Source organism: Aulonocara sp. 'chitande type north' Nkhata Bay, linkage group LG11 (genome assembly GCF_057382095.1).
Source record: "Aulonocara sp. 'chitande type north' Nkhata Bay isolate Kocher_YH1m ecotype deep benthic linkage group LG11, A_spYH_male_GT1.1, whole genome shotgun sequence".
NCBI classification, from domain to species: Eukaryota; Metazoa; Chordata; class Actinopteri; order Cichliformes; family Cichlidae; genus Aulonocara; species Aulonocara sp. 'chitande type north' Nkhata Bay.
Window position 1 is genome coordinate 11,182,260 of NC_141354.1, and position 23,924 is coordinate 11,206,183.

At 40.8% G+C, this 23,924-nt stretch overlaps 1 long non-coding RNA gene across 1 annotated transcript; it reads right to left on the reverse strand.

Annotated features, from left to right (window-relative positions):
- Window positions 1-846: 846 nt before the first annotated feature.
- LOC147318552 (uncharacterized) lies at window positions 847-9,172 on the reverse strand. Its single transcript, XR_015131429.1, has 3 exons — window positions 8,884-9,172; window positions 8,012-8,118; window positions 847-983 (listed from the first exon to the last, which is right to left on the reverse strand). It is a non-coding gene; the product is annotated as an uncharacterized LOC147318552 (long non-coding RNA).
- Between the last annotated feature and the right edge of the window lie 14,752 nt (window positions 9,173-23,924).

Genomic DNA, 23,924 nt, shown 5'->3' on the forward strand with positions numbered 1-23,924 from the left:
CATTTTTTTTCTTTCCACATCTCCAGGAGACAATCATTACCAAACATTACAAAAGCTAACTATTTAAACCCTTGCTCCTATTGAAAGCCAATTCAGAGCGACTTAAGAAGAGGTTTTTTAAAAAAAGGAAGAAAGGGAGGAAAAAAGGAAACAATAGCCAATATAGACTTGGAGACAACGTGGAGAAGAGAAAGAGGACAGGAAAGGAATGACGGAAAAAGCTAAAGATGGAAAGAGTGAGAATAGTATAGAGAAAAAGATGGAGAAGTGAAGGCTCCTTTGGAGTGCACTGGGCTGTGAGACAGGCCCATTCAGTCCGATCTAAACACTGTGTCACACTGCGCATCAGCGCTCTCACCCGGGCAGCCAGCACTGTGGCCACAGACTCAAAGTTAACCAGTCAACTCCATTACAGTGCAGGGGGCGTGTACAGACCTGCCACACCAAAGGGATCACGCCGGCCAGCCAAGAATATTAATTGCTTTTAAATGAAGTGGAAGTCTCTTTATTGGGTGTCTGGTGTTGGTTTGTTATCTGCACGGCTGAAAAGGCCCCACTACTCTTTGGTCTCGCCGCCTTTGAAAGAGAAACTGACTCTGGATGAGGTCACTGATCAGTGGGGGCTATATACTCCCAGTGGGTTTTTGTGTGTCCTGCCCCTTTAACTACTCCCATTGTACTCTGCCCATTGTGTCCTCAATGCGTTGCGGTTAATAAACATATTTGTTAATGATGCTTCCTCCCAGGCGTAAATCCTGTCGAGTGTGTGTTTATGTACTCATCGTGCGCGTGTTAAACCTGCAACTTTTGATAGATAAGGAACTGATGCATGCTGTGGTCTTTCACACTTCTTTTTAATCGCAATAGAATTTTAATGGAGAGTTGATACTGGCTTGATGTCACTGTGCTCAGCTAACAGAGTGGCAGCCTGCTGCAAGGACGGGGGGGACAGACATCACGGGAGAATCTTGAACTTCTACAACCTGTAAGACAAGAGTCACATGATCAACAGAGCCAACTGAAGCTGTCTGTGAGCTAATTCTTGGCAGTTTGCTACTTTCTCTGCTTGTGTTGTAGGCTTGTCATGTGGTGTAAAACACAAACGCAGCTTGGAGAAACAGCCAGTAATTCTCTCTCTCTCTGTGTTGGTGTTAGAGGAAGATAGTTGCTACATTAACATAGTCTGATGAAGAATTAGAAAGTGGCAACAGATATAAGTTTCTAAAAAACCAACCTAATAATCATTTCCATTGCAGAGGTTTACACTGACGCATGACTAGGTGACAGTATTAAAAGGTTAAAGGCCTAGTTAAGTATTATTTTTTACTGACAATTAGCATTGATTATAAGATGAAGATGTAACATGTGGTGCTAAAATATTTTTTAAGATGTGGTGATTAATGTAGTAAAGTAACAAGTACTGCATTTTTGCGCTTTTCAGTAATTAGTAAAGAATCTACTTTAATGAATGTTAGATGATTCAAAAAGAGTCAAATACTTTGCAGTACATCGACACTACCTTACATTCTTATTCTGTGTAATAGTTTGGCTAATGCAGCATTCAGATTAATAAATCTAAAGTGAAGCCTATGTGTAGTCTGCTGTACTAACACATTTATAGAGATCCAAACACTCAGTTGGCTATATTAATAGATAGTTTTTTTCATACTTTGACCTTTTAGTCCACACGGTATGAAGCTAGAAAGACAGTATCTAAAATAAAAGGTATGAATTTAGATTTTTACGGTAAAATTATTTTTTTTTATCCCTTAGTTTGGTTTCTGAAAGGTATTTCAATGCCTTAGAAGGTAAACAATAGTGCATCTTTTATGTGATGTTACTTGAACAGTGTCTGCTCTGTCATTTGTTTATTAGCTAGACCTGCTTACTTAGCTAGCGACTACTATGCTTACATGCTGAGCAACTAATGATTAGTGATTACAAAGGAATTATGAATTATTTCTGAATAAATTTGCATACTTCTACAAAATGAGGTCAGCAAAACCAAAGGTTGGATTGGTGGTGGTCAGAGGGCCCGGTGGCGCCTGTGTCCGGCAGCCTCGCCTCTGTCAGTGTGCCCCAGGGCAGCTGTGGCTACAATGTAGCTTGCTATCGCCAGTGTGTGAATGTGTGTGTGAATGGGTGAATGACTGAATGTAGTGTAAAGCGCTTTGGGGTCCTATGGACTAGAAAAGTGCAATACAAATGCAGGCCATTTACCATTGGTTTTCAAGAGGTCATCTGAATGCTCACGCAGGTTTCATTCATTTGATGTGCTCAAATCTTTTCTGGATTTGCATCACCCCTTATCTGTCAAACACATTATTGGACATTGCTCAGCATGGAGGTTTTCCCCAGCTGATAAAAAGGACTGAGTGCAGAAAGTTCAATATTTTCCTTCAAAAAAAAAAAAAAAAAAAAAAGAAAAAAAGAAAAGAAAAGAAAAGGTCATCATCAAAAATTAAGTTACATCCATTTGATGTAGCAGGAAATAAATGATGTGGACATTTATTTCTAGTTTTAATGTGCATTTCAAATTCATGCATTCAGTTCTGCTTATAGAATGACCTGTAACAAAATGTAATGTAACAAAAGAAGCGTGGGTCCCACGTAGCGCACCCACTTTGTTATTACGTCTCACGGGTAACTCCTCGCCACCTGGCTGTGAGTAAATGCGTTTCCACCCGTGAGCCCTGTTGGAACTACTGGCTTCCGAAGCTCAAATAACGTACAGTGCATCCGCCTCACTAGTCCCCACTGAGCTCCGTGTCTGAGGCCTAGCAGGCTAGCAGGGGAAGAGGATAGAAGACATTATTTATAATTCCATGCGCCATCTCTATCTCTCTCTCAAAAGGGGCCCGAGCACCAAACAAAGCCCTGGTGCTAGACATCTCTGGAGATGAAGACGAGCTGAGGTTTCACATCCCTGTGAATAAGGTTAGATATTAATCCAGCTAAGAGAAGAAAAAACATGCTACAGGTTGCTTTCTAAGCTTCCTTTGTGGGAGTATTTCTTTGTGTTTCTGTGTGTCTGGCTTTTGAATAGGAACCCCCTCCTTCTCACTATGTCCATTGAAAAAAATTGGCTTCTAAATACAAGCTATTAGAATATTTGTGTAGATGAGTAATAAGTTATTAGTTGCAATTACTGGTCATCTATTAGTCTGGTATAATAGACTGATTAGGCAGTGGGCCTTTTAACTTCTGAAGAAGTAATTTGGAAGACAGCCTACCTTTGACAAGGCAAAGAAAGGCTTCCTTTATTCAGGCCATATCTAGCTATTGTACTAACAGACATGTTATAATGGGATTACTAGCGACTACAGTGGACTGATGAAATCAATGGCGAACGCATCATTTTGTATAATTCACAGGTACTGGAGATGAGAAGAGATTTTGGCTAGTGAGAGGGCACTTCAAACAGGATGAATAGGGAGCAGTATATGCATTACACAACCTATATTTAATGTAATTTACTGCCTATAGAAGACGATGGTGGGATTTTTTTTGTCCCTCTGTGTTTGTTTAGGATGACTTGCACAATTTGGGACTTTTAGGGCTTTTGGAGCCATCATCACCCCGGCATGTTACATTTTGGCCTGCTTGACAATGAAATGCATTTGACCTCGGAGAAATTGGAAGCACAGCCTCCTCTGTACAGGTTGTACTGGTCTTTTGTCAAAGAGGATGACAAAACCTCCATTCATATTCTGCCTGCGTTTTCCAAGGACGCTCCATTGTTGTTTTATATCCCTGCCTGAAATCTGTCATTATAAAGAACAATTACACCTCTTGTGGTCATGGTACTTGGACTTTCTTTGTTTTCATCCATCTTTCTCTTGGCTTCTTTGTTCTTTTTGGTCCAAGGAGAAACTGGTAAAGAAAATGTGGCGCTGTAGCAAGTAAACTGCTCCCACACATTTTTTGCACATGAAAAAAAAAAGTGTATCCAATACTAAGGGCAGCAGTGTGAGGGAGAACCTGCACTGCAGCACAAGGTGCTGTAATCTTGAGAACAATATTAGAGAAACAAAATTAAAGATTTCCCTGAGCATAGCATGACCAGTTTCTGCTCTTGAAGGCTGTGATGCATCACACAGATGGATTTCAGAGGTTCCTTATACCCCTCCCACCCTTCAGTTACTGGCTCAAGTTGTGCTTCCTGCCTCCTTGTTCACCAGTGGCCACAGATGGAGCACCATCATCTTTCCGTACGCACTTGTCTCCACTCTTTGTACCTCTGCTTCTTCCCTGCCTGTTGTTTATTCTAATGTGGTCCGAATGGAGCAGCTGGTGGTGACATGGGGTTGATTATGCTGTTCCCACAGTGACATTTTCAAAGGCGGCTGAGGAAGGCGCCGTTGTTGTCTGTGATCTGTGGATGACAGCCTTGCCTGTTGCACCAGCTCCACATTGACAATTGCATGGTGTGAGGGGAGCATGGGCGAGCGTGCAGGGACGTGTGCAGAACAGAGCTCAGTTTGACCGATACGTGTTTTTAAAGGGAATTCAGACTACTGCTAGTCCATGCAAAGGATGCACAAGTGTGCATAAAGCTTACACCTATACCTTCAAGCCCACTAGCTCTAATCTGTTTAAAAGCATAGGATGATACTCTGCACACAAGCACAGAAGAGTGCAGCTAGTCACTCAGTCAGTCCAGCCCCTTCATTACAAGGCCCAGTTTGGATCATTTGGTCGGTAATTGCTGCCCACAAGTGAGCCACTCCACATGAATGGAAGTGCAGTAAAGCGTCAGCGGCCATGATCAGCGTCTGCTCCCAGGTAATAGCCTTTTCCCTCCCCCCTTTCTATCACTCCTTCCCTCTCCCAGGCTGCTACTTCTGTTGAATGAGAGGATAAAAGTAGTGAGGGTGAGGCAGAAGGCTTTTGGAGAAAGAGGAGGGGGCAGAGAGGCGGTGATATAGGCAATCCATAATTACCTGTAATGAGACTTTTGTCTTGGAGCATTATAGGGATGTTCTTGAAGTCACCCCGGAGGTGGTTTTCAGATGGAGGAAGAGCTGCACGCGCCTCAAGTCCTCTCATGCCCCATCTCATCCATATGTGCAGTAATAAGTAATTACTGAAGTCTCATTGAAGTCCATGTGGAGTATTCTCCGTCTCTTTCTCTCGAGGCAGATGAATACCCGCCACTCACCCATTACACAAAGTGACACTCCTGGAGATCCGACGTGTCATCTCAATCTTCCTCTTCAGTCCTACTCGTTCTTCTCTTCCACCCCCCTCAGTTTGAGAAAACAGCTGGCACCCTTTGATGTCTGACTGGCAGCTCACTGGGTCACCTTCACTGCTGCATCTGACAGGGTATCTATTCAAGCTAGTCTTGGGACGCTGAAATCATTTTCTGTATGGCACCATGATAGAAATTCTTATCATGGGCTTCCTGTGCTGCTTCCTAACACCTGGAGTGTGATAGTTCTCATGCAGGGACCAAAATGACAGAATTGCCTTGACTGTGACTTTGACTTTAGCCTATGGGTCAACATCAAAGATTCTATCAAGATGAGTTCTCCCACCAAAACTGGTAACTGTTTATTGTTTCCATTGTTGATGGATAATTCGTCACAGAGGAAGAGACTTTATTACTTCTTTTTTGAGGAAATAAGCTGCTGACTAACAGGCCTGGAACAGTACTCTTTGAAAAAAAAAAGTCATAAAAAGTTGTGGGTTAAAGTTATTAAGCTAACATGTTAAAGTTGCTGATATGGAGCAGACGTGTAGACACATTAATATTCAGTAATTCATTGTTTTACGCAGTGTAGGTTTGGGGATTCCTTTTTATTGAGAATTGCAAACCCTCCAAACATTTGTAAGGCTAGCGCTGCTTACACTGTTATTAGCCTGCACCTTATCAATCATTGCCGTTTACTTTTAAACATGAATGGGAAATAAAATTTGGGCTAATATGAGCTGAAGACCAAAATATTGCCCTAGGAAGTTGCAAAACACTCCTCAGGAATCATTTTGTAGGTACAAAAATGTTACTTTTGATTGATTATAGATTCAACTGAGGAAATGGGCTGCTAATAACACAGTGCATAAAGATACAATTTAGAGTTGACTTGTTTATAGGGTAGTGATAAGTGGCTCAACAAACAGATAACAGAAATTGTAAATATACAGAAGTATAAGCCTTTGACTTAAAGTGAGTGAAAAAGCAACCAATGTCCAAAGAAAAACTTTGAAAGATGAGGGAACACATCTAAGGACCACTTGAAAAAATGACAAGAAATTCAAAGCAAAATACAGTTTCCTGAATGGACGCCTCATATTTTCATAATGAGTCTTGAAGTACACTCACAACTCGTACAATAACACAATGTATGTGGTTTCAAGAGCTCATTTCCCATTATGTAAGCACAATTTCTATGCATTCCCTCTTAACCAATGAACTTGTTTTCAAGGCCTTGGCTTCTTGACATACACCACGAGGACTTACATTACTGCAACACAGTGGCAAATTCTAGTATAAATTAAAATTTTTGAAAGCTCCCGGAATAATGGCATCATTTGACCTGCCAGTATGGTGCACACCTCATATGGATATGAACTTGAAAATCAAGCTGAAGGGCTAAAGCTTTATTGTTTGAACCGATAAAAGATATTCATCTTAGCGCCGCTGTTGTGACACAAAGGCACTGAGAGGAATCTGAAAAATAACACGAGCGCAATGAGGGGGTCACCAGTAGGTACTCCAAGCTTCATCTCTCAGGTGGAGTTTTAAAATGAAGTGCTTTAATTGTGTGTGGGTGTGGTTTGAGCTCTTGAGACTTCTACCAGACTTTTTTGTTGCCAAAGCAGAAAGTGACCCCTGGTCACCGCACGTGCTTAGACTCACAGTCGCGCACACTCTCTCTCTCACACACACGCATTTGCACACGAACTAACAAAACAGCTGTGCGGGTGGGCCTTGTCGTTGGCTGTGCCTGTTTTGTCTTTCGATTGCGGGAACTTGCATTGCGGTGCAATTCTCAATGCATGTTCGAGAGCGATCGTGCGCGCCATGTGGATCAGTTCTCAGTGTCCACTCGGCGCTGGGACTAATTTGCATTCCTTTGTGCGTGAATAAAGGACACCTATTCTGAGGACAGAGTTTACCAGCTGCCATCCAGGACTAGTCCTTATTAGAGCCCTGCTGTTCCTCTGAGAACGCCAACACATGTTCCACACACGCTGCCGCTCACACACTACCTACACACACGCACACTCAAGGACACGTGCACTCCCTCAGTTATAATCTGTGCACAAATGAAAACACACTAACACAGATGCACAAAGAGAAACAGACACACACTTTCCTTCCGGACAGTACAGATAGTGATTACAGGCACCAGTGGCAATATTCTGTGGTTGTCAATAACAGGGCAAAGGTCACTATCTCGCTCTCATACACACACACACACACACACACACACACACACACACACACACACACACACACACACACACACACACACACACACACACACACACACACACACACTTCCATTCGGTTTACTCATATACTGCATCTTTGGAAATGAACAACTATGTCACCTTCAGTTTGGCTCAGTTTTTCAGTGCCCACAGACTTGGATGGAGTTATGGTTAAATCGAGGTAAGAGGCAGCACTCATCATTCCTTTTAGTAACAGAATAATACTTTCTTAGATAGACAAAAGCCAGAAAAACCCAGTACTCAAGGTTACTTGATTGGTGCCAACAATAACCTGCCATCCATGTTTTTCTTCCATTAAAAATCTTTAAAATGAAATGAGTTGGTAAAAGTTAAATACCAGTTATACAGGTATAAATACCAGGTAGCTAGCTGTTAGTTAAATATAAGAATGTAAAGGAGTGAGAGTTAAAGGATGATGAAAAATACATTTTTGAGTAAAGTAAATGGATTATACTGATAGTTGTCTTCTTTAAACACACATTGCGTAAGTTTTGGTGATTCTGCTGCTGGATTGCAGTTTAAATGGTTCTGAATGGCGATATGTACATACCCGTGCCATGGCGATGTCTGAACATGGTGCTATCCTCCATACAGTCAGCTCATCTCGGGTTTGCAGACACTCCATGCAGAAATCCAACCAGTCACACATTTTTTGTTCTGAATGAAATAGAAGAGATAATGTGCTATTGTAGGGTTTTTATCTTGCAATATACAGCACCTCGGGGTGACTGTTTTTGTGATTTGGAGCTATATGAATAAAACTTAATTAAATTGAACCTTAGAAGTGCTGAGTTTTTGCTTTAATTTGAGCATTTTCCCATGAAGATAGGCAATACTATGCGGAAGCTACAGCCCTTTAACACATAGTCATGGACTTGCAAGTGTCCAAAAGTAACTACACACTTGATTATTAACGTTCGCTGAGCAGCTGTGTATCTAATGGTTCCTAGATGGATACATGGATCAAGAAGGAGAAATCCAAAGGGAGCTCACTAATGACTTGTGCCTGTTAGCTTGACAACTAGAGCATTCAGTATGTCTATTTCTATACAAATATACTTCATATTCTGTAGTAATACTTAAAGATATGTTCATATGTTTTGTTGACAAAATGCAGCTTTTGTAGTTTTACTTGTGTACACACCCACAGTGGACTTTAAGTCAAATAATTAAGGAGTGATTAAAGAGCAGACTTTCAGCTTTAATTCAAAGGTTTTTGAAATAGACTTGCACTTTCTAGGAATTATAGAACTTTTTTTTAGACATAGACATTTTCAAAAACATTTGGACAAATGACTAAAGAGAAATTTAATTTCCAGGTGAGCACGATCCTCCATTATTCCATGACAAATTAAGCAGACATAAAATCTGGAGTAATTCCAAGTGATGAATTTGTGTTTAGAAAGTTCACAGAAAACTCACAATAAAAGGTCCAAAGAGCTGCTGGACAGCATCGTGGTGGAGTGGCTAACACTGTTGCCTGTAACTGGGGGGACACTGGAGGATCTATTTTCCTTGGGAACTTGCAGATGGAGAAGGCAGATGAAGTTTCCAGGTGGTGGTGACATTGGAGATTAGATTGGCAGAGGATTCACAGGTTTTATGATCGATGGCCAGCTTAGTTTTTCTGGTAAGATCTTCCTTTTCAGATTAAACAACTCAGAGATTTCTTGGGTTGCAGTCAAGGATTCTTGATGCAGCCAAAGGGTAATGAATTGATGAGAGACAGGTGTGCTGGCTGGAACAGGAGGCAGGGGCAACCCTGGTCAAGACCTGAGCCCTGCCCAACCTGGATGTAGGTAGATAAAGTCTTCTAAGCATTATATGAATGGCTGATTTTCCTACACCTAGACACTATTAGGATAGTATAAGTATAGAATTCAGTGAGTGAATCTAATCAGCATCATCATCTTAAATGTAAATGAATTCTTACTACCTTTGGTGTAAACCAGTCCAATATGGTACATTATTGTAAATTTCACCACAATACTGCAAACTAACCAGTTTAGCTTACTTAAACGCTACATCACTGCTTAGTAGACCTCCATAATTTTCATGCAGAGGTTGAATAACACAAAATCAAAAGGCTGTTCCAGATCATTCCAGCCCATGTTAACAGCTGGTTATACTGAAAAACTGAAAGGACAGATGACACTTTGACACTTTGCCAGAAAAACCTCTAATAGAACCTGCACAGTTTTGTCAACAGATGAAAACAAGTTGAAAGTGTGGAAAAGGAGAGAAACAGCTCACTTTGTGAAGCATATCACATTATCTGTTTAACATGGTGGAAAACCTGGAAATCAAAGTGACAATATACATATACATACATAAGTTATAAGTGCGGTGTTGATGGAGAATTTAGGATTAGTATGTAGCGTTTATTTTGTAGTTAGAGAGGCAACAAATATCAACATAAAGAAACGGTATTTGGGGAACGTATTGTTATCGTGAATGAAAAAGTGCCCTAGTGAGCACCTTTACCTCTCCATCAATTATCAGCAGCACTTTGTAATTTAATTCAGATGTACTTGTGTAATGAAGAGCTGCAGAAGGACGCCCATCGGTGTCATTTTCCATCACTCCTCTGAATGTAAATGACTTGCAGATTAGAGGATGATTTGGGGTTTAAAAGGAGAAACAAATTGCTCAATTTGTGCTAATTAGAGAAGAAGAATGCAGATAGTGACCAGTGTGGTCTTAGGATGAATACCTAATTACAGAGTGGAAAAAAATGACTCTCCATTTTTTAGCCCACCCCCAAAATCAGGCTCTCCCACCAAAATTACAGCTGAAAAATTAAGAGTAGGACCATAGAGTTCGTATGTTTTATGCATTTGACAGAAAACATACACTTCAGTGTCTCCTGTGGTCATGGATCCATGGCTGTGTGTGTGTGTGTGTGTGTGTGTGTGTGTGTGTGTGTGTGTGTGTGTGTGTGAAGTGGTTGCTGATATTCAGGCCCATATAATGTGTTTATCAGCCAATATTATGCCACTATTGTCCCAGTTTTCTTTATGCTTTTCTTTTCACCAGTTCTCCTTTATCCATTTTGCATTAATCGCATCTGTCCTAATTGTTCACGCGTTAAATAGAGAGTTAGTATGGCGCACAACAAGTGAGGAAGGGCAATGGCACTTCAGAAATGTTGCAAGCAAGCTAACACTCAAGCACACTTCAGCACAGTGACAAAGTGCAGTTTTTAGTGCTTAATCAAAAATCATTTTGAAAAATAAAAGCTATGTTAATTAGGTTTGTTATTGCACTGCTATCAATTGGTGCAGACACGCTGATCACTGAGGGAAAAAAATTTAATAAATAAAGATGATAATGTTGACCAGTAAGAGCGGAGACATGGAGGAGAGGAAGAAAAAATAATTTACATTTAAATTCTTTGCAGGCTGAAGCAGTGCTGGCAGTCTTTCTTTTTTCTTCTTCTTCCTTTGTTGTCATTGGTTGTTATTTTTCAGAAAACATTAAGGATCTTAGAGGTTGGGAGGAAGCTTGATGTAGGTGAGCCACTGGAATTTCCAAACTCCTCATACCTGCAGCACCTCAAACTGTTCACGCATCAGCACCACATCTTCAAAGGTCAAAAGATCTGCAGCTCCAGAGACGCTTCGACCATGTTTTCTGTGCCGGTCAGAGGGCAGTGTGTGACACAAAAGCAAGATTTTCTGCTTTAAACATAAATCGCCAAATGATAGATTCTGATTTTGTCTTCCCGGGACGAAGAAAAAGAGGCGACGCAAAATCCTGCAAAAGATTAATTGGATCGCCTCAATCAAAACTCATTTAATTAAAAATGATCACCATTGAGATGAATGCAAATGAAAGGCACCTATTGAACTAAACCCATTCTTCTATTCACGAGCTAAAGGTGGGATGAGACTACATGGTTAATACGCTGTTTGCTCTGCTTGGATTGTGTGTGTGTGTGTGTTCACCATTACTCCGATTGTGGGATACTCGTAGCTGAGAGAGGGGCTATGTGATGGAGTATGACCGCTGTCACAATACAGACAACAGAAAGGCTTGGTAAAAAAATGTAATTTTCCCCTCCACTGTGAAGCAGCAGCAAAAAAAAAAAAAAAAAAGAGAGAGAGAGAGAGGGGGGGAGAAAAAAGGAAGGATGAAGAAGGAAAAATGTGGGGGTATAAAAAAAAAGGACCCAGCAGAATTATTTGCCTGTAACAACTAGGGCTTGTGGTAATTATTATAATGATGTCTCCGAGTCAAGGCAGAGGTAGTGCCGCGATCACACGAAGGCTGATCAGAAAATACTAAATTTCAGGGGGTGCATAACACAGCCACAGTCAACTCATTAATGTGTGCTAATAAGGAGAAATGACAGAATGATGCTGGTTAGCCTTCTGCAAATATGACGGGAGGTAGACAGCTGTGATCGTTTTCTTTCGGTTACGTGCTGAAAACATGTACAGTTCTCTTTGAGGCTTCTGCTATCTGCAGTCATTCATACATCAATAAAACTAATATTCCATGTGAAACTTTTGGATTGTCGATTGTATTACATGTCATGCAAGTTGAACTTGAGTACATGCACACAAGCAAAAACAGTACATCTGCTTACATTGTGGCATGGCTTAGGATAGAGCAGAAAACTGCACAAAAAACAGTAAATAAATGACAAATATGAACATTTTATACAGATGATAAAATGACATGCAGAAGCTGATCATGTGTTAATCGCTTGTAAAAAAAGAAAAGAAAAGAAAAAAGAATCAGCAATGATCCCTATTACACTAAATTAAGTGTGTATCAGTAATTAAGGATACACTGATATACTGGCCAATATTACACTACTATTCAGGTGTATCAGTTGAGTTTTTTGTCCTGTTATAAATTAAAAACTACTGTGACTTTAAAACACGTCATTTTTTTTACTGAATCTGGAACCTGGAACAAAGTAGAAAAACAACACAATAAACTTAAAAAAAAATGTTGGTAAAATATCAGTATTCCTTACCTGACATTTGCTCATTTTAAACATTGGTATCAATACAGGCTCAGCATTTCTGTGCATTTCTGTGCATCCCTGGTAATTCATTTAATATAGAGCACGAATGGCCATTTAAACACACCAAAAACCGCAATTGCGCAGTTTTTAAAAATGTAATTTGCATTCAAATTTTAATCATATCTGTTTCTATCATATCTGAAAATTGAGCTCTATTGTGTACACAGCACGCACGGCTTCATGTAATGTTTCTCAAAGGACTGGATTTATTCAGGCTACATGCTATTGTAACTTCTCAGGTAATAATGGCACGCTCTTTTTTCTTGTTCCTGTTTGTCAGATTAGCAGATGTTACATGTTTCCCAAGTATTTCACTGCAAAACAATAAAGTTACTCAAGCAATAACAAGTATTCAACATCTTTGTCTGCTTTCTAAAAGAGCCTGGGCTCTCTTATCTTTTGCAGCTGCAGAGCAGTCATTAAAGATGCTGTTAAAAAGCTGAAAGTCCCCTCACACTTTATTTTATCATTATTAATATTATTGATTTATTAAGTTATTTGAATAACATACTGTAGTGTCTGTTTTTTGGAAGAATGCATACATGTTCTTTACAGATGTACTTTAGATTACAAAAAGAACCTCTTAGAGCAGGAGTCCTTTCATGAGAGGGGAAGGTGTGGCGTGCTGGAACTAGATTTCTTTATGGAAGATGGATTTTGGCAAACAATGTTTTGTGACCAAAAGCATTTTCTCTGTGACTCTGCGACTGGCCCAAGAAGGCATGGTGGACATGCAGGGATAGGGTAGGCTGCTGATATGCACAGATGTTCCCCCTCATATCCACGAGCGTGTGACCACAGTCACTGGTTCATCCTTGCCCGGCGCCCGCTTACGCATCTTGCCTCTTGGTCTCTCCACATTACACAGAGCCCTGTTTGATTCTGATAGGTCCTGAAAGCCAGGAGACATACACAGCTGTAACAACATCAATGCGCTTCGTCAGGTTTTCAAGTCGGGGACATGTCTTATTATAATTACTACCTTTGCATTATTTATTTTGCTCTGCAGAGGCAAATTGTTTTGGTGCTTACTGGATGGTTTTGCGTTTTCCTCTTTTCCCTTCCTTCCCTCCCTCCATCCTGTCCTCCTTTTCCTTCTCTGGGAGAAGAGAGAAAACCGGAGTTTGGGAAGAGGGACAGGGTGAGAGTAGGTGAGGGGAGAATGGTGGGGGTAGCAAATAATTTATTTACGTTTGGCATCTGCATAATGAGGCAGGGAGCCAATGGCAGCCCTGGCCGGCTGGAGACAGGGTGGCATGCCTTCAGTTTTAATGGGCACACTGAAGAAACTTCCAATCCTTCTTGACATTTCTCATAGCGAAATAAACGTGCTCTGGGTCAGAGTGTCTATTAGCAAGATAAGAGACGAACAAGTCAATTATACTTCAATGACTACATAGCCAGGGGACCTCATTAACATGATCAGGGAGGTCCATGCTGCAGCAGCCCTCTCCTGTGTGTAGCCCCTGATTAAGTTGTGGAAGAATGACATGGCCTTTTTCCCTCTGCTCCATGCAGGAAGAGAAGAAAAAGCAGCGCAAAGAACGTAAATATATTCAAATCTACATAAGCAACCACAAACACAACCCCCCACACACACACATGGGCATGCACGCGGTGGCAAAGACACAGCAGACATCGCCAGGACGTGGTGTCTGACCAGCCAGCCAGAAATTGTTGACACATTCAAAAAAAGTAAGAGGCACACTTCATCAGAGGTTTGTGGGGAGGTTTTTTTTTTTTTTTATCTGCTGATAGGGTCACAGAAGTGGATGCTTTGGGAAAACATTTGTGGCAGGGGATGTAGCGAGCTGTCATGCACAGCCTGGACGGATGGCCTTGGGTTGAGAGTGGAGGGTGGGCTATGTGGGGTGGAGGGGGGGTGCGGCGCAGCAGCCGAGGCGGGGCACAGGCAGAAGCGGAGGCGCGGGTTTAAAAAAAGCAGAGCCTGGGGTTTGGTGGGCGGAGTGGTGCTGTTTTTTTTCTTTTTCCCTTCCCTTCTCCTCAGCGCCGGCTTGTTTTCTCGGCAAGGATGCTGCGATCTGTTGACACTGATGCGATGAGTGCAGACAGGGTACAGGGAGCACGGCTTGTCTTTTCTAGTGCTTGCATAGTGTGCATCATATACAGCCACTGCTTGGCCAAGGCTCCAGCTAATTAATTTGTATGCCTATTTGGACCAGTGGGAATTGATCAGCAGTCAGCTTATCAGCAGCAAAAGTGTTGACTGCTGCTTCCGACTGCAAGAAAAAAAACACTCATTCACCCAACACTTGCAGTCTTTTATGTCGTGAGCTATTGTGGCTCTGCCTCTTGGCTTGAAAAGCAGTGTTTATACCTTTATCTTTCATCTCCATAAGTGTGTTTGAAATAGTAAAGAGAATGACAATGATTTGGTAACCCTGGCCAGGATTTAAGGATTGCTAAGCACTGGCAAAAGATCACAAGTGCTTAATAGTATAGAATCAAAGTAAGACAGTAAATGGAGAAACTTCTCTGGGTTGTGTGTGGCCCTGAAAAGTAAGAGGAGAAGGAGAGACGGTAACAAGCCTTTGTCCACAGGCACACCAAGCACACACAAAGGCATCCCACTAGGAAAGGTTCCAGACGTATTTGCTCACATACCTCCATTATTGCTCTGTGAAACATGAATGATTTGATTATTTGATGACAGCTTATTTCTTAAATCTGTTTCGGCACCATATGTGTCTAATATGCGGCTCGCCCGCAATATGAATGCGTTGCCCTGGGGACTGTAAAAGGCCAGTGCAGTTTTCAAACCTGGAGGGAGGATTGGCTTGTGAGCTCAGACAGGCATACTGTGCTACGCAAAAGCGCAGCGGACTGGATTCAAGTGCATGTTCAAGGAAACGTCTTCCTATTGCCGTGCCTCTTGTATTCTCCCAGTCTTTTTTTTTCTTTTGGATTATGAATTAATAAGACTGCTTAAGGCTATAACTACTGTTTTTGAATATCTTGGCCAAATAAATCAAGCAGAACAGAGTCACAGAAAGACTACTTCTTTATGTCCACTGTCGTCCTGAGGTAATATTCTTGTTATTATAATTGGTTCCCGAGTTTTTTTCTCCCCTGGCAGGAATGTCAAACAATGTGTTGCAATTGAGACTAACTTTAACCTGCTTGGCAACCTGTGTCTAATCATTCTAATTGGCTCCTTAGAGGAGCTGACTGGATGACAGTGATGCTCTGATGATAAATCACATCAGGCTGTTCACACTATTGGCACAAAGTCCAAATTAATTGAATTAATCCATAATTCTTGCAGAATTTAGTGGTGATCCAGAGCCGATGACTTTGGCATTTTTCTGTGAGAGGTGATGCAGCTTCTGCTTTCTGTCAGGCTTCATCAAACATATATTTTATATATAAAATATATAGTATATATTTTTATTTTTTCATATTTAGTATATTTTTGCCGAGGTTTTAAATTACATATTACATGTGATTTATATTTCCAACACTTGGGAAAAACCACTGCTAATTAACTCATAACTAGTTACATTTTAGTAGCATTTGGTAGTATTTACACAATAGAAATACTTTGCTTAATAAAAGTAATTATTTTCAAAATTATAATATTGTGTTATGTATGTCTGTTATGTCTACATATATCATAAATTACAGCTTTTTTGAAATAATTGTGTTCTCCTTATGGTCTCACATGCATTTTGTGTTTCATGTACTTTAATGATTACCAAATGTTACTTTTTTGTAATAATGCAATTTTTGTACATTTAGTCATTTTAAGCCTTTATTTGACAGCAAGGCAGTGTTGTGTTTTAGTTTTAACTACAATCCTTCCATATCTAAATCTAACCAAGTAATTTGGTGGGAAAAGCCAAAGTGAAAAACAACAGATAACACAACTGAATGGTTAGAGAAACCAAATATGAACCCCCGCGTCTGAGTTCACAGTTTTACTATTTATATAAACTACTCAATAAATTGTAGTAGAATGAATCTCTATGAAACCCACTTTCATGAAACAGCCATTTTATTGATATTGTACTCTTGATGCTAAGCTAGAAATCGCTCAGAGTTTAAAAATATCTTCTTCATAATAATAAGAGCTATATTTTTAAAAATGTGCAGGGAAAACATCTTCTAGATTGGGGGTCAATAGTGCTAACAAACTAAGCTAAACGTGTGCTAACTAATAGTGGCCCTACCTATGTAATACACTTCACTGTTATTTTACCAGTCTGTTGTTCCACTGAGAGTCAACCTAGTAAGTGTTTTTCAGGATTACATTTACAGTAAGAACAGTAAGTGGAATCATTAACCTTGAGTACCTTGAGTGTTTCACACGGCTCTTTAGCATAACTATAGAGCAGCAACATTAGCTAAAGTGCGTACACCTTTAAAATACTGCTATATGCGGATTCGTTTATTTATTATTTTATTCCTGAGTTCCCTCTATCCAAAGTTTATTATACCATATGTCAGCTACTTCTCTATCTTCTATCTGGAAGTGGCTGACATCCAGAAATCCTACCAGTGGCTGGACAAAGCTGTACTGAAGACACCTCTGTGACATAGAGGCACTAATCATGGCAGCACAGGAACAAGCTCTAAGTACAAGATCCATAGAGGTTGGGGCCTATCGCACCAGACTAATGCCCCGGTGCAGGCTGTGTAGAGATGTTCTTGAGACAATCCAGCACATAACAGCACAGTGCAAAATGCTAACAGGCAGGGCATAGTATACAGAAACATCTGTGCCTGAAAGTCCTGAGGTTAAAATGGGAGATGCCCCCTAGCATGGTTGAGAATGACTGAGCTAAGATCCTGTGGAACTTCCAGATACAGACAGACAAACTGGTGATGGCTAAGGTGGCAAACCGGCACTGCATCCCTGCTATAACTCATACCTCTAGCACAGAAACACCTGATGTTATTCTTACTGAAGTGCAAACATGGTTAGCTTTATGTAATGCAAATGACCTTGTGGCACTGAAGCACATTATAGTATAAAATTGTATAGTGACATGTACAAATTGCTTAAGAACTGAGAGACTGGAGGATAAATGGGCTGTTTTGATTATTTTTCTGCTTTCTCAAAGAACCTTTCCAACAATCGGAATATACTGACTTGCTAATTCTCCACTTCTGAATAAAATCAATTCATGAGCTATGAAGGAGGTCACACTGCGGTCTTGGGATACAAGTCTTCTTTTATCTAACTGCAAATAAAGCCCACCACCGCTTCAAGGTTTGTGCTACAACAAAATTTTCCAGTGGAGAAAACTGGAAACTCAACAAGGGCAAATTCAGACACTTTTGACCGTACACAGAGATTTTCACAATTAATCTTGCAGTACTTCTGGAAAAGGTAGTTTGTAGGTGTCACAAAGGTGAGAGACATCTGAGGTGGGCTGTAATTGTGTGTAGACGTATATGTGGTTCCTGTGAGGATTTGAGGGGGGGTTGCAGCTACGGGGAATCTTTCTGGCCATTTAGCCCAGCTAATAGCCTTTCTGCCATGCCAAATCACCCTTCTTGCCAAACATTCAGACCTGAACTCCTGACATCCCCTCAGGGGACCGAAGAAGCGCTTTAATTGATATACTGCATCTCAAAGCCTTTGAATGTAAAGGAAGGAGGAAACTGGTAGACGAACAAAAGGCTACAGCCCAGAAAGCAGGATTCATCTTCTTCTCAGCATTGCTGGTGTCACACTCGGTGTTCTTGCTGCCTCAGATCTCCACAGCAGGGATAATGCTGGCTGTGCCCTAACAAGACATACAGTTATGGTTGATTTCTTGTTTCTCAGGTCTTCTCACAGACTGGAAGAAAATACTCACTTTATTCACTTCAAATGCGGTAACTACACCCGTCTGCTTGTTCTTTTGACATGTGAAGAATAAACAGAAACCTCAGATGAACAAAAGACCAAAATCACCAGCAGGAATTAATATGCTGGATTTTCTTTTCGTACAGATTTTCATTTGGATGGTCGGCTTGTCTGTGACTGTTTCACATTGCTTATTACAGCAGGGAAGTGAGGCATGTAATAGTCATCCCTTCAATAACCTCTGAGCCATACAAAAGCTGTTAAGTCTGGAAGAGAGAACAGCACGAGTGCCACTACGCTCTCTCACGGCAGGTAGTTTTACTGCGAAAATCAATAACAAAGACTTTAAGACACTTAAAGGCTGTGGATTTTGTATTAAGAACTTATTGGCATTAGATTTGAATACACTCACTAAGGGTTAATATTACTAAGGGTTAGGATTTTTAATTTTTAGTGCTTTGTCCAAACCACCGAGTGAAAGTGATGGCAAAGGAGTGAAAACACATTAAAGGAGCAAGTGAAAACAAAGCCCCTAAAAAACCACACAGATCACAGCTGACTAACTGATAAAGCTTCAACTTGGCCACTTCCAAATGAAGACTTTAGTCCTCTTTAAAGGAGGACTGGTGTCTCTCCGTGTCCTCTGCACAGAGGCACCAAGGCCAAAGGACAGAGATTACTAGCAACCTCTGACAGAACTTGAGATCAATATGATTCAGCAAAATGTTGCAGAACACAGAACACATTGCTCCCATCACAGCAGCAAATCTGCTGTGATGGGAGCAATGTTGTCAAGAAGAGTGGGTCAAAATTCCTCCACAATGATGTGAGAGACTGATAAAGTCATACAGAACACCATTACTTCATGTTAATGTTTCTAAATGTTTTTGCACTAATTTACTCCAAGTTGCAGAACCACAAACCAGTATGTCACACAACGTCATACAACGTCTTCCTTGTCAAACAGTGGGTCCTACATTACCCATGATACATCTCCCTCACCAACACTGTTGATTTAGGTGCATGCTAGTGCATGTTTAGGTAGCTTATAGATGAACAAATTAGAAGCTGCACACAGTTGTTAACAGATTTGTCTCTTTAGAATTGTTTGTTTGAAAGATTTTGAGTAATTAGTAAGAAAGACCAGATAGAGAACCATGGCTTGTATTAAACACATTTGTGATTAGATAATAGTGTTGGAGATAAACACACACATGCACAGACACAGTTGTCGTGTGTATTACGTGCTAAGAAACCGTGGCTCCTAAATATCTATTTGCCGCCTGCAGGCTGAAACAGGTCACAGTGTCACGCTCATTTGGCCTGCCATACTTTTCACACTTGTACACGTGCCGGCTAATTTACCATAATTACCAAATTAACTGGTGAATAATTTCATTTTAATTATTACATTTTTTTCACTTCTCGTTCCTTCATCTACCTTCATAGTGTTGGATTTAAAGATGAGGCCTGTTTCGAGTGTCATGTTCAATAAAGTGGGATGGGAAGGGACCCAATTAATATCAGATAGCTGGAACCCTCAAACAGAAAAAAAAAAAAACAGACTCTAACAGGGACATTTCCTCAGGACATATCTGAGCCTGACTAGACTAGCTTTAATTTGAGCAGTGAAGCCCACAGGGTATAAGGTTTGTCTTGAAGGTAAGCACTTTGGACCGAGAAAAGACCCGAATTAATAATAATAATAATAATAATCTTCCGATAGTAAGCTATGCACCTGCAAAGCTCCTGTTGTTAGCAGGAGATGTGGTTAAAAGAAGCAAATCTAAAAAAATGAAAAAAAGAAAGCACATGCTTCCATACTTTCCCACCATACCCTGTTATATTTGTGTCACTTTAAGGATATCCAGCTCTGACCTGATTAATGATCAAGTTCATGCTCATTCATTGATTTGGTGAGCTCGTTTTTTTGACAGCTACTTTAAAACTCGGACATATTAGATGAATCCACATGACTATACATGGCTACAAAGGTGAAAGGCAATTTTTTCTATGGGTGGGATGTCACTGTAAAAGAAAAAAAAGGAGAAAATGTAATATTTAAGTGTACCTATATTCTCTAATAGTAATTTTCTGCATTGAATAATTTTTTTAAATGACGCTTTGACTTACATTTTCAATGAAGGGGATTTTCTCGTAACAGGTTACTTCTGTTCAGTGATGTTGTCACTATAACGAAAGAAGAAGACTTCAAGACTCCTTCCACAGTTTGTGTGAGCTCCTTCGTCTTTACAAAAGATGTCTGTGCAAAACCTCTAAAACTCAGACAAATATTTTCGGTGCTGTTTTGGTGCAATTATGATTAAATACATAAAAACTTAACTGAACCCTAGTGAAAGCTCAAACCCACCCTGTGCCATGAATGACCAGTGCAGAAGTTGCTGTGAATGTTTTTCTGCTGTGCTTCCGCTTCTGCTTCCACGTCCCAACCCTCTCGCCTCTTTCTGTCTGTCATTCTGATACTCTAATAGCTCTTCTGCTCCCTGGTAGTCTTAAAAGGATCTCTGCGCTGTGGTCCTTCAGCTCACATTACCCAAGGCTAGTCCACACTCTTGAAATTGTAACCTTATGATTCTCCAGGCCAAAGTTAATGGGACACCAGAGTCCTAACCCGCCCCAACCAGCACCGTGGATTAGTGCTACTCGGATCCAATCACATCCAGGCCCGTCACAGAGGCACTTCAGACCAAGTAGCTGCAAATCTGAGGTGGCAACTCTGGGCCCAAGACCTGCCTGAGTTTACCCATAGCCCCAGGTCATGTGGCTTTGCTCACCAGCCTTTGATGGCCTCAGGGGACTGAAAGAGCAGAGGCAGAGAGAGGAAGACAGCTAGACTGACCCAGAAAGTCTAGCATGGTGAGACACATGATGGTCCCATGGTGATCTCCCCTGGTTTTCAGTTGACGAAGATGTGGACTAAAGAACATCTGGAAGGCATCCCCATGAGCAGCAAGAGGCATGTCTGTGGCTGAAGTAGGGCTGGTCAACAGACCAAGATGAGGGAATGCTTCCTGTGGGTCACAGAGGTAATCTAAAGTGAGCATGTCGATAAGGTAATCTAGCTAAACTCACTACCTTACGAAACAGTTAGCCACTAAAATAAATACCATTAGCCCTATGAGGTGAGTTGGTTGTAAAGTCTGTGTCCTTTTTTAAGATACAGTCATGTGACAATACAACCGCAGATAACCTACAAAAATTGATATATATGCACTGTGTTATTATTTATTTAGCAAAAATTGAGCCAAAATGCAGTAAATAAAAAGCTTAGTAATGCTTCCATTGGAATAGGAATTAAGAGGGTAAATAGCCGCCAGGTGCTGCAACATAACCACCCCTAACATAAGCAGAGGATTTGGCAGTTTGTTAAGGAAGAAAGATGCAATGAGTTTAGATAAGCAATAGTTGCTGCCCATCAATCTTTGACTTTTTAAGACAATTTCTAAACAGTTTGAACTCCATTAGTGCAGTGAGAAAGATTATTCACAAATGGAAAACATATAAAACGGTTGCCAGCCTTCCAGGAGTTGGAAACTCACTCCAGTAACCTCACTCCAAGATCAGACGGATCTTGTTTCCTCAAAGAAACAAGGAGAAAGCCTCATCTCTCTAAAGAACAGTTCAGCATGATTTAGATTTGCAAAGTTGCATCTGAACAAACAAGACTCCTTGAATAATGTCCTTGGGACGGGTGAGACAAAAGTGAAGACGTCCGGCCACAATGCAAAGCAATATGTTAGGTTTAAAGGTTTGGGGTGGGCCACAAGACCTGGGCACCTTGCAGTCATTGGGTTGATCGTGAGCTCCTCTGTACACTAAAGTGTTCTGGAGTTAAATGTGACTATGACAGCTAAAGCTGAGCTAAAACTGAGTCATGACATGGTAATAATCCCAATCACAGCAGAGCAATGTTGTCAAGAAGAGTGGGTCAAAATTCCTCCACAATGATGTGAGAGACTGATAAAGTCATACAGAACACCATTACTTCATGTAAATGTTTCTAAATGTTTTTGCACTAATTTACTCTTAGTTACATGGCACTCGAAGTCAGAGGTAAAGTCACAAATGAAGGATAAAGTTGTATTCCGGAGGACGACACTCTTAAGGTCTTTTTGATCAAATCTTGCCAATTTATTCTTAATGAACACAATCTCCAAGCCTTATTTTTTCCAAATACTTCTAAAAGTTCCTCAAAAGCCACAGAAAATGTCAGATGATGCCATTATCCCACTATTACACCTGTTTTGGGGTTTTTTGTTGTTTTTCTTAATGGCGCCCTTAAATCCGTAGACAGTAGAAGGCTGATGTATGCTGCTTCCAGGTCTGTAAAGAAAGGCTATTATGAAAGTACCTTAAACCTTTCGTCACCAGCAGGGGGCAACTCCTGTAGTTGCAAAAAGACTTCCAGTTATGTACAAGTCCATGTGAAAACAGCCCTTGGCTCACTCAATCCATGCCCTCAAGTAAACACTTTCCTGATGAGATTATAGGCTCGATGACTAGTTTCAGGTCATACTGAACAGAGCTGGATCACTGCGACTGTGAACCTGTTTATTTTCACCACTGCTTCATTAGTTTTCTTTGAACATCCACAGTCCATTTCACGGACATTCAAGACAGTGTGACCGTGAAGCTCAACAGCTGAGCAGCAGCATCCACGAGATGTCAGATACTACAGTAACCAGCCAGTTGCCTTGAATGAAAGTGCACTGTAGAAACGAGGACAAATCAGAACAGAGGAGCCACTTGGTTACAGAGACAAAGAGATACATTAAGAGAGTACAAAGACAGAAAGGGAAAGCGAGGTGAGGCTGATTGCAAAACTCACTTAAAGAGAACGTCAAAAGAATTAGGTCCATTACATCCGACTGAGCGTAATGGAAGCCAGCGGGTTGACGGGGAGCTCGTGAATATGCGGTGGGCGTGCAACGGCTGAAATAGCAGGCAAAACTTGTATGTTGACTAGTCTTTTATTTGACTGGATTAATGTTACTTAGCCCACATGCAATGAAGCGCATGTAATGCAAAGATCTTCATACAGACTGACTTGATTTCTCTTGTTGTTTTTAACATCCTTAAAGATCAAAGTGTAGAGACATACACTCAATGACCTGTATGATGGACAGTTCAACACTTGTCATTCAAAAGACCCCACAGAACTGTTCTAGTTCTGATTTTAGTACCAGGACGCTCATATTAGGGCCACATTGCTCAGTCAACTCAGCGGGAGCTTAATGCTAGTGAGCTGATTCATAGCATCCACGGTGAATCAATCAATCAATCAATCAATCTTTATTTATAAAGCACTTTTCATACAGAAAAAATGTAGCACAAAGTGCTTTACATAGTTAAAAGCAGCCCACCCCACCCTCCAACTCACTCCCCACACTCTCAATACACATATATCCCCCCACCCCCACCCACACACACATACACACACGCGCACACTTAAAGAGTAAAAATTGGGCTGGGCTCGCATGAGCCAAGTGAGGAAACATTATAACAGAGAGCCGTCTGCACCTGATTCTGCATTACGTTTTGTTAGCACATCTGTTAAAGTCATACAGTGGTTGTTTATGTTAGTTGTCA